Here is a 9,722-nt window from a genome sequence, read left to right on the forward strand (position 1 = left end):
GACAGGCAACTTTCCTCTGAGAATGTCCTTAAACACTGATAAACATGTCTCTGAGGGAAATAGTTCTTGAGACAAAACATTCTTAGGTAAGCAATGTTCCAACTATCTCTGAGAACCCACCTTTGTTTATACAGAAAAAACCAATGGATATGAATGTAAAATGCAAAGTCATACACTATATACGTCATCAACTTCAAAAAACGAATAACTACGGATATATTTTGACAGATAAATTGTTTACATAAGGATGTTGATACATACATAAGGATGCTAAAAAACATTTGTTATCTGCTTATGAGAATTATAGAATAACATTTATTATCTGCTGGGAACAGGTTCAGTCACATAGGAGAGTTCCATAATCTCGAGACCAGCTGTATATCCTTGAACAAGTTCAGTGAAAGTTCCATGAGAAAAAGTCTTATTGTTTCTTTCAAACTTTGGATGGAAAAGGATTTATTTTTCTTTCAAACTTTGGATGGATTAACTCATTCCTCTCAGTGTCCCCCCTTTTTGGCGATGATGAAGAAATCTGGGTCCTGGACAGGATTAAATCCCAATATGTACCCTAAACACTCTCTAACCGCGGGTTGTCAGGGTGCGGATGCTTCTGGGTCCAACACCATCACCTAGAGCCACATGGGCATATCCTCCTCCAAGAGATTTCCTCATCATAACGCCAATCTAGAAGGAAAAGAAACAAACATCATTACTTATAGAGTATAAGATTTAGTCTTTGTAACTTGCTGACAACAACAGCATAATCCTTTGATTACACAATAGACCAATAAAAGAAACATCATGATCTGACACATCCCCCCTTGAGTAGCAGTCAGAAAATCAAGCACCACAGTGTGCTGGTTAGTAACTACCATAAGTTGCCTCTGCACTGCTACTGAGGTGTTGAGTATATCCAGTATGTCAAATATCTGATCATCTAAATAGTCTGTGGCTTCAACTAATTTGTCCCAAGTTTGCATCACCATAAGATACAGAAATAAAGTACTAAAAAATGTGTTGAAAGTTATAGATGGCGGAACAAACTTACAGCAGATGAGATAGGTAGGTCTGCAATAACCGAAAGAAAATACTAAACAATGGGTGAGTCTGTACAGTATACATAAATATACAGCTTAGTTACAACAAAACAAATAAAAGCTTATTATCAATACCCAAAATAACATATATATATGACAAATACCTCTCCGGATTTTATCAAAATAACCAAACCTTATTGTCTTATCACTGTATATAACAGACGTGACTCTATCACAAGGACTTTACCACTTCGGTATCATGTGGGTATTGGAAAGTCACAACAACTAACTTTAAAGAGTTTCTGAAAAAGGAAAGTTTAGATGTGAGCAAATCTTATCTCATGGCAAAATTAAAATAAAAAGTTGATTGACACATAAACTAAAAACAGCACAACAGGTAAATGCAATAAAATCTCCACAATGTGACCTACTATGTAACCACTAGATTAACTTATAATAACTAGATAGTGAATTCACAATCTTCAGTACGGGATTCTCAAAATTTCCACTTCTTTTTAGTCTTTTTACTTCCTTTTGTACCTAGAAAACATCTTTATGATTAGATCACACAGGTCTAATGACTGGTCGCATGGTCACATCTCTTCCTGTACATAATCATATAGTATAATACATACACCAATAATATGAAGTAACTTGGCTCTTATTACCGATATAATATTTGGATCCTACTGAATTGTCTCTTGTCTGACTGAGATCATCACATATTACACATAAAATAACCACCATAGAAATAAAAGCAAAGTGTAAACGATACATCACCTAAGGTTTCAAAGCCTTTTTATGAGAATAATATATCATATGATCCTTTTTGTAATAGTAGCATTGGTATGGATCCTTTATCCTTAAACCCATCTTTTGACTGACAGGCCTCTTTACAGACACTTGGACTCTTGGCCTCAGTTATATCGCTTCTTTTAAGGCCACTAGTATCACCTCAGACATTGGCTTTGTTGTCTCCCATAGCTTTGGCTGACCTGTAAAGAAGACACCAATACAAACAAGGAGATACCTATATAGGCCACCTGTGGCAGGTGGATGACGTCCACTTACATTCCCTGAAACAGGCAGGAAGATGACAGACTATGCAGACAGGCACTTTACGGTGTTACTTACAGTAGGTTATGGCAGGTGTAGACAATACAGCCGTACACAACCCTCTCTGCTATATTTGTTGTCCCCTGGGCCGCCCAATGTGAGGATACTACACCACATTACACATGGCTTCCTTCTGCTGGTTTTGTCAGATCACTTACAGTGGGATACAAGGCTGTCGGCAAATAGTTATTGGATGCCATCTTTACCCTGTACCTCTTCTCCATCCGCTGGTCTCACAGCTTGTTGCTGATTGTCTCTGGAAAAGACTTAAAAACAAACAGATCCACATCTCCTCCTCCACCTGTACACTATGTACGGTTACCTCAGGAAGAGACTGGAAACATCTCCCCATTCCCTTGTACGCTTTGTACGCTGTTACCTTGGGAAGAGCACAGAAACCACCGCATCACCAGCTTCATCCATCACCCTTTTTGGCATCAGGGTTTGTCTGCGTGAACGTTGCGTCAGCCGCTCTATGGCAGCTTTTCTTCACATTACACAGTTTTTGGTTTTTTTTCTTTTTTTTTCAAGTGTTTTTGGTAAGGCCAGGGACCAAACAAATCTCTAATTTGCCAATTAACCCATAATCGTGGGCTTCATATAGACATCTGCACAGTTACCTTCAACCATCCTACATGTCTCAGTGATTGTCCTCACCTCCAGCTTATGGCAGGAGCGGTTTCTGCAGTGGAACGTCACTCTGCATGGCGGTCACCATATATCCTTGCGTCTTGTGTCATCCATCTTTGAAAAGTCTGAGATAATCTACAATGAAAACTTTTAAACTTTCATTAATATTTGAGCTTTCAATTACATTTTCATCTTTCACAATTTAAAATATCAAAATTGGCTACTCCATCAAAATGGGCTGCTCCCATTTCCATACACAAAATATATATATATTGGGGGCATAAGGAGTGCAGACTGGAGCTATGGATATGGGTTTGGCTTTACTAGGGATAAAACAATACATATATATTCATGAGCTAGTCTGCCATAATCATCACAAAACTGTTAACCCTAAAAATAAAAACATTAAAAAAATAATCAAACTCTGTACACTCGTCCCATATTAAACTTCTTTTGATAAAAAAATTAAATAAATCAGCTGAAATGAATATTCCTTCAATCCGCTGCTCTTATCAGTAAACAGAACACTCTGTAACCTCACTTCACTTCTAACCTTGAGCAGTGAAATCATAGATACAAGAGTTAAAACTTCTTGGAAGTTTTTTTTTTTTTTTCTAACATCCTTGAAGTTACAGAAGATATCAGCGCTGTGCTCTTATGCACCAGACTGTAACCTTGGACAGTGGCCCACATACTTATTACTTAGTAGGAAAAAACCAAGTTGCGTAGAACTTATTAGGATAGATGTGTACACATATATACACATATATATATATATATATATATATATATATAAACACTTGTTCAATAAAGTTACATAGAAATATATATTACAGTAGTAAGTTACTACTCCTTAGAAATATATATATTTTACTGTAGTGAACTACTTCTTTTTTGAAATATCATACGTTGAGGACACACACTTAAAGAAAATCTGCTTACAATATATATATTGGGATATATATATATATATATACCTACAACATACTTTTTCTCTCTGACTCCTCCTACTGACACTTCCGTATAACAATCTTATACACTAATAGGTCTACTAGACCTGGCTCCTTCAAACAGTCTCATTGCTTTTCCTTCCTACAAACCTTTGTCTAACTTTCCTCACCATCAGGTAATAATATTCATTAATAAATGTGCAAAACAGTTGTTAGACTCTATCGGAGAGTCCTGTGCCCGCCCCCTCAGTGACACTAAGCAGTATGGGCGGAGGACAGAAATGCCAGGAGTTAAAATGGCCACCGGACTAGATAACCGGATATAGGGGTGTTGGCTTAGGGCATGGTTTTGAGACGTCACAATTATAATACAGACGTGGATGATATGGGGAGTGGTTGGCTTTCAGTCGCCATCTTTGAGGGCTGATTACAGAAAAGTGGCGTAGCTAAATAAGCAAATGTTCCACGGTCGGGACAACAGAAAATGATCAACATTTTGTAACACGTAACATACTTCCAAAGCGGAACACCAGCTTAGTAAGACTGGCTGAAATACAACAGTATATAATGTAGGAGCGTACATTACATTACACTACACTAACAGCTCTGATTCTTTTTTTTTCCCTAATGCTGCTTGCATGTGATCTGCAGCCCTCAGAGCTGGTTGATGGCCTTGTACAAAGCATAACAAATAACACACATTATGTACTTTGTATGCTGCTTCACTACGCAGCATTAATTAACCTATTCAGCTCTCTCAGTACTGTATCTAGCAATGAGCTGGACTGTTCTCCTTGTCTGAGTACGTGGCTTTGTACTTAGACACTTACATGGCAATGTACACTATTTGAGGTTAGGCTGCCACCTCCACAAAAGGCATTGGTCTTACTATCAGGTAAGGGGCACTTTAAATCAAAGTAACTACTTCAACAGCCGACCAAAGGGAAGATTCCTGCAGAACAAAGGGTCTATACGCCACCATTGGAGGTAGGTTGGCTTTTCGCAGGATCTGGGGTTTGTATACAGATATAAACTGGGTACAATGGTGTAACATAATGATGTGGCTTGGGTCTGCCACACAAACTACAATATTCTGTCTTATCTAGATATTGCTGGTAACCGGCACATGACATGTCCACCCATTATCAATTATTAATCCTCCCCTTGTTTCTTGGACTTTAGTCCAAGTATTGGGGTTAAAAAACAGCATCGTGTTGGATGTTAAAATATTTCAACATTGCTTTTGCCCTTTTTGCTTGTTCTTTGCCATATCGGCAGGTCACTATGTGGGTTGCAGAAACCCCTTTTGATTCTGTGTGTCCCATTTTATATTACTTCATGATCGTATAACAGGAGGCACCCAGAATGATCAACTGATGATTTTCTTTCTTGTGTCCTGTACACTTGTGACCACGGATCAATTACTTCGTGATCGTATAACAGGAGGCACCCAGAATGATCAACTGATGATTTTCTTTCTTGTGTCCTGTACACTTATGACCACGGATCACTACCAAAAGCTGGGACTTAGAATATTCCACGGTTCAGGGCTTCCTTTTCTTATGTTGAAATACACTCTTGCTGCTATGTAGATTGCAAAACAAGTTACCCCAAGTATACAGAGGACAGTAATTAGCATATTACAGATCTTTCCCTTGGAAACAACCAGACCACTGTCCAGCGTCCTTGTATAGTTAGGCTACTAGGCTCATTCCAAAGTGGTTTTAGCACTGGCACTGTTCCCACCGCACAACGCTCCGTGTCTATGAGGACCTGTGACAACCACGGCCGGGCTCTGGGTAACAGTTTTAGCCTGAATGAGCAATTCTTCGCCTACTATATACTAACCCTCACAGGCTAGGACAAACAGACATAGAACAGCCAACAAGAGGAGAACAAAGTTCAAATTGACACGCCTATCGTGAGTTCACTTTGATAACTTACTCTGCAGAGGTAGGTGAGAAAAGATGTGAAGGAGGAGAGCACAGAAAAGAGTAAACAAAAATTTTTTACTCTTACCTGGCCAGGTTTTGTGGTCTCCTTGTTCACCTCTCTCTCCCCTGGTACAGCAGTGCAGGTCATCCGATCTCCCGATGTAATGGGCGTGTCCCTGTTCAAAGGGCGCCAATAATGTCGAGGTGCCTTCCCAAAGAAGGCCTACTGTTGTTGGCTGTCTCCTAATTAAGTTGGAGAATGGGTCCGGATCCCCTCTCCCACACCATGCACTTAGAATGAAGACACAGACAACGTATCTTGCAAACAAGTCTGGTGTAAATGGACCAGTTTTATTATGGTGATCACATTTTATAGACAGATAAAATATAGGGTGGTAACAAATGCTAATAAGGCCTAGATGAGGCGGTGCTAGTGATTTAGATATTCAGTCATGCGCAATAGCATCTATATTAGTATCCATTATTATTATTTAAAAAGGTTAGAACAACACATTCTGTGCAATGATACTTTCACATTATTCCCACTGTAACAGACAGGCAACTTTCCTCTGAGAATGTCCTTAAACACTGATAAACATGTCTCTGAGGGAAATAGTTCTTGAGACAAAACATTCTTAGGTAAGCAATGTTCCAACTATCTCTGAGAACCCACCTTTGTTTATACAGAAAAAACCAATGGATATGAATGTAAAATGCAAAGTCATACACTATATACGTCATCAACTTCAAAAAACGAATAACTACGGATATATTTTGACAGATAAATTGTTTACATAAGGATGTTGATACATACATAAGGATGCTAAAAAACATTTGTTATCTGCTTATGAGAATTATAGAATAACATTTATTATCTGCTGGGAACAGGTTCAGTCACATAGGAGAGTTCCATAATCTCGAGACCAGCTGTATATCCTTGAACAAGTTCAGTGAAAGTTCCATGAGAAAAAGTCTTATTGTTTCTTTCAAACTTTGGATGGAAAAGGATTTATTTTTCTTTCAAACTTTGGATGGATTAACTCATTCCTCTCATATCCAAGTGGGGGAGCACACAGGAGGTCTATATCCAAGTGGGGGAGCACACAGTGGGGCTTAATACCCCTGAGGGAGCACACAGGGGGCCTATATACAGTGGGGGAGCACACAGGGGGTATATACAACTGGGGGCAGCACACAAGGGGTCTATATACAACTGGGGCAGCACACAGGAGGTATATATACTTCTGGGAGAGCACACGGGGGCTATATATAACTGGGAGAACACACAGGGGTCTATATACTACTGGGGGAAGCAAACAAGGGGTATATACTACTGGGGGCAGGACACAAGGGGTATATACTATTGGGGGCACCACACAAGGAGTATATATTACTGGCGGTAGCGCACAAGGGGTATATACTAGTGGGGCAACACACAGCGCTCTATTGTTATGGAACGCGTGTCGAGGGGGGGCCCCAGACATAACTTCGCTTGGGGCCCCAGAAATGCCAAGACCGCCCCTGCTAGTTGGGAAAGGTAATTATCTTTTACTATTTTTAAAAACCCGCTTCCCTTCCTGGAGCTGCAGGTTTCTGCTTTCCAGTTTATATTTGGGTAGTTAAAGTCCCCCATGATAATGACTTCCCCCTGCTTCGCTGCCACATCTATTTGTCATATAAGGAGATCTTCTGCTTCTTCCATTATACTTGGAGATTTATAACTCACTCCTATAAGAATTTTATTATTCCTCGTCCCTCCTCTTTTTTCTACCCCAAGAGACTCCACATTATCATCACATATATCCTCCCACAGAATGGGCTGTGGAATGGGCTGTGCAAAAATGTAATGTAGTGCACAAGGATCAAGAAGATCAAAACCTGACAGTCTTTTATATACTGAGAGAGATAAAAAGCCACCACCATTCACTTTACTATTCAAGGCTAGTTCTGTAGACAGGTAAAAAGTTCAATTATACTTATTAATGAATCAGCTTACCCACCTTTCTTATTGTAGTGAACAGTGCACAATATATCCAACTCTGGAGGACTTCAACGCCACTGAAACTCCAAAGCTTCAGAAGAAATAACTCCTGAAAAGTGCAACTAAACTATCTTAATTGCAAAGCGGTTAGCCTTCTTAATAGAATTACAGAACAAAGTTCAATAACTTCCAATGAATTGTAATAGTGCTGAAATGTCAATGTGCTGCAATTCACATTCCAAACTGCTGACACAGTTAAAGGGTTAGTGGGGCGGCCACACAAAAAACAAACAAACAAAGACACACACACAAAGTATACTTAGGCTAGGTTCACACTGCGTTTTCAGCATCCGTTTAACGGATCTGTTTTTTTTTAACGTCTAGAAAAATAGGGTCAGCAACGTTTTTGATCCGTTTTGGTCCGCCAAAAAAAAAACGGATCCGTTTTTTTTTTATAATGGAAGTCAATGGAAAAACGGATGCACACAAATGAATCCGTTTTTTGCAATCTATTTTTCATGCGTTTTTTGCAAAAAACGGATGCGTTAAACGGATGCTGAAAACGCAGTGTGAACCTAGCCTTACCATCCCACTGGTGCCGATCGCCATTTGAATTTCCCGCCATCTTCGGCAGCCATCCTCACTTCCGGGTCCGGGTGCAGTGAATGTGCATCGGCAGCCTTTTCATTGGCTGGAGCACATCACATGGCTTTCAGCAAGCTCAGCCAATCAGGTCTGAGCAAGCTGAAAGCCATGTGATGCGCTCCAGCGAATGAAAAGGCTGCTGCACAGCACAGTATCTTCTGTTGATATATAGAGAGAATCGGCCGGCTACCTGTTCGGCAGGCAGCTGGTGTGTATTCTGAACGCGCTGCACTGGGTTTAGTTGCTCCTACAGTATAACTGTTAGAGGACAATTTAAGGGATAGTGATTAGCGAATACTGTTCGATCGAATAGATATTCGATCGAATAGTAAGGTATTCGATCTATCGAATATTATCAAATAATTTGCCGAATATTCAGAAAATATTCGATAAGCGTTCAAATTCCCCAACTTCCGTTTTTTACCTCCAAGTGGTCGAATAGATGTTTTTCAATAATCGAATACTTGTTCCCATAGACTTTAAAGGGGTAGTTCACCAAAAAAAATTTTCTTTCAAATCAACTGCTGCCATAAAGTGCCAGAGATTTGTAATTTACTTCTATTAAAAAATATCAAGCCTTCCAGTACCTATCAGCTGCTGTATGCCCAGGAGGAAGTTGTATTATTTCCATTCTGGAGAGCAGGAGAGGTTTTCTATGGGGATTTGCTGCTGCTCTGGACAGTTTCTGACATGGACAGAGGAGGCAACAGAGAGCACTGTGTCAGACAGGAAAGAAAACACCACTTCCTGTAGGACACACAGCAGCTGATAAGTACTGGAAGACTTAAGATTTTTTAATAGAAGTGAATTACAAATCTCTGGCACTTTATGGCACCAGTTGATTTGAAAGAAAAAAATTTTTGGTGAACAACCCCTTTAATGGGATCGAATATTCGATCGAATATTCGAATAGTCGGGAGATATTCATACGAATATCGAATATTTCACTATTCGCTCATCACTACTAAGGGATAGTTTTGGAGTAGGTAGAGTGTGAATTTAGATGATTGTAAGCTGGCAAGACCCCACAAGCCCTTTTCAGGGGTACTACAATAGGCAGGCTACCTGTATAACATATACCTACATTCATTCAGTGCAAAGACTACCAGGCATCAGCTACTTAGACAGGCAGGCAGTGTATATTTTCCTGTATACACCTGTGTTGGCCTATTATGTGTAACATCCAAATTGCCACAGTGCAGTTCATAGCGCTCTGCGCACAGCCAAAGAAGAAAAAAAAAAGTCTACGTATTTGCTGGCGTTATACGTCCACTTTTCTACCTATACTGTATACGCCAGTGTTTGCTTAGCTAAAAATTGTCGCAGTGCAGTACATAGCGATCTATGCAGAGTAAAAAACAAAAAAGAAAGATGAAAAGAAGCCTATTTTTGTGTTCTTTCTGTGTTTGAAAACAGTTGAATGCCTGTC

General features: G+C 39.6%; 1 protein-coding gene across 2 annotated transcripts in view; it reads right to left on the bottom strand.

Annotated features, from left to right (window-relative positions):
- Nucleotides 1-7,812, bottom strand: part of LOC138769652 (NXPE family member 4-like) — an 89,663-nt gene extending 81,851 nt beyond the window's left edge. For both annotated transcript variants that reach the window (XM_069948256.1, XM_069948257.1), the window contains exon 1: nucleotides 7,668-7,812. The gene's annotated coding sequence lies outside the window, so the exon portion shown is untranslated. The remainder of the gene's footprint in view (nucleotides 1-7,667) is intronic.
- Nucleotides 7,813-9,722: the final 1,910 nt, after the last annotated feature.

This window comes from Dendropsophus ebraccatus, chromosome 12, assembly GCF_027789765.1.
Source record: "Dendropsophus ebraccatus isolate aDenEbr1 chromosome 12, aDenEbr1.pat, whole genome shotgun sequence".
In the NCBI taxonomy this organism is placed as follows: Eukaryota; Metazoa; Chordata; class Amphibia; order Anura; family Hylidae; genus Dendropsophus; species Dendropsophus ebraccatus.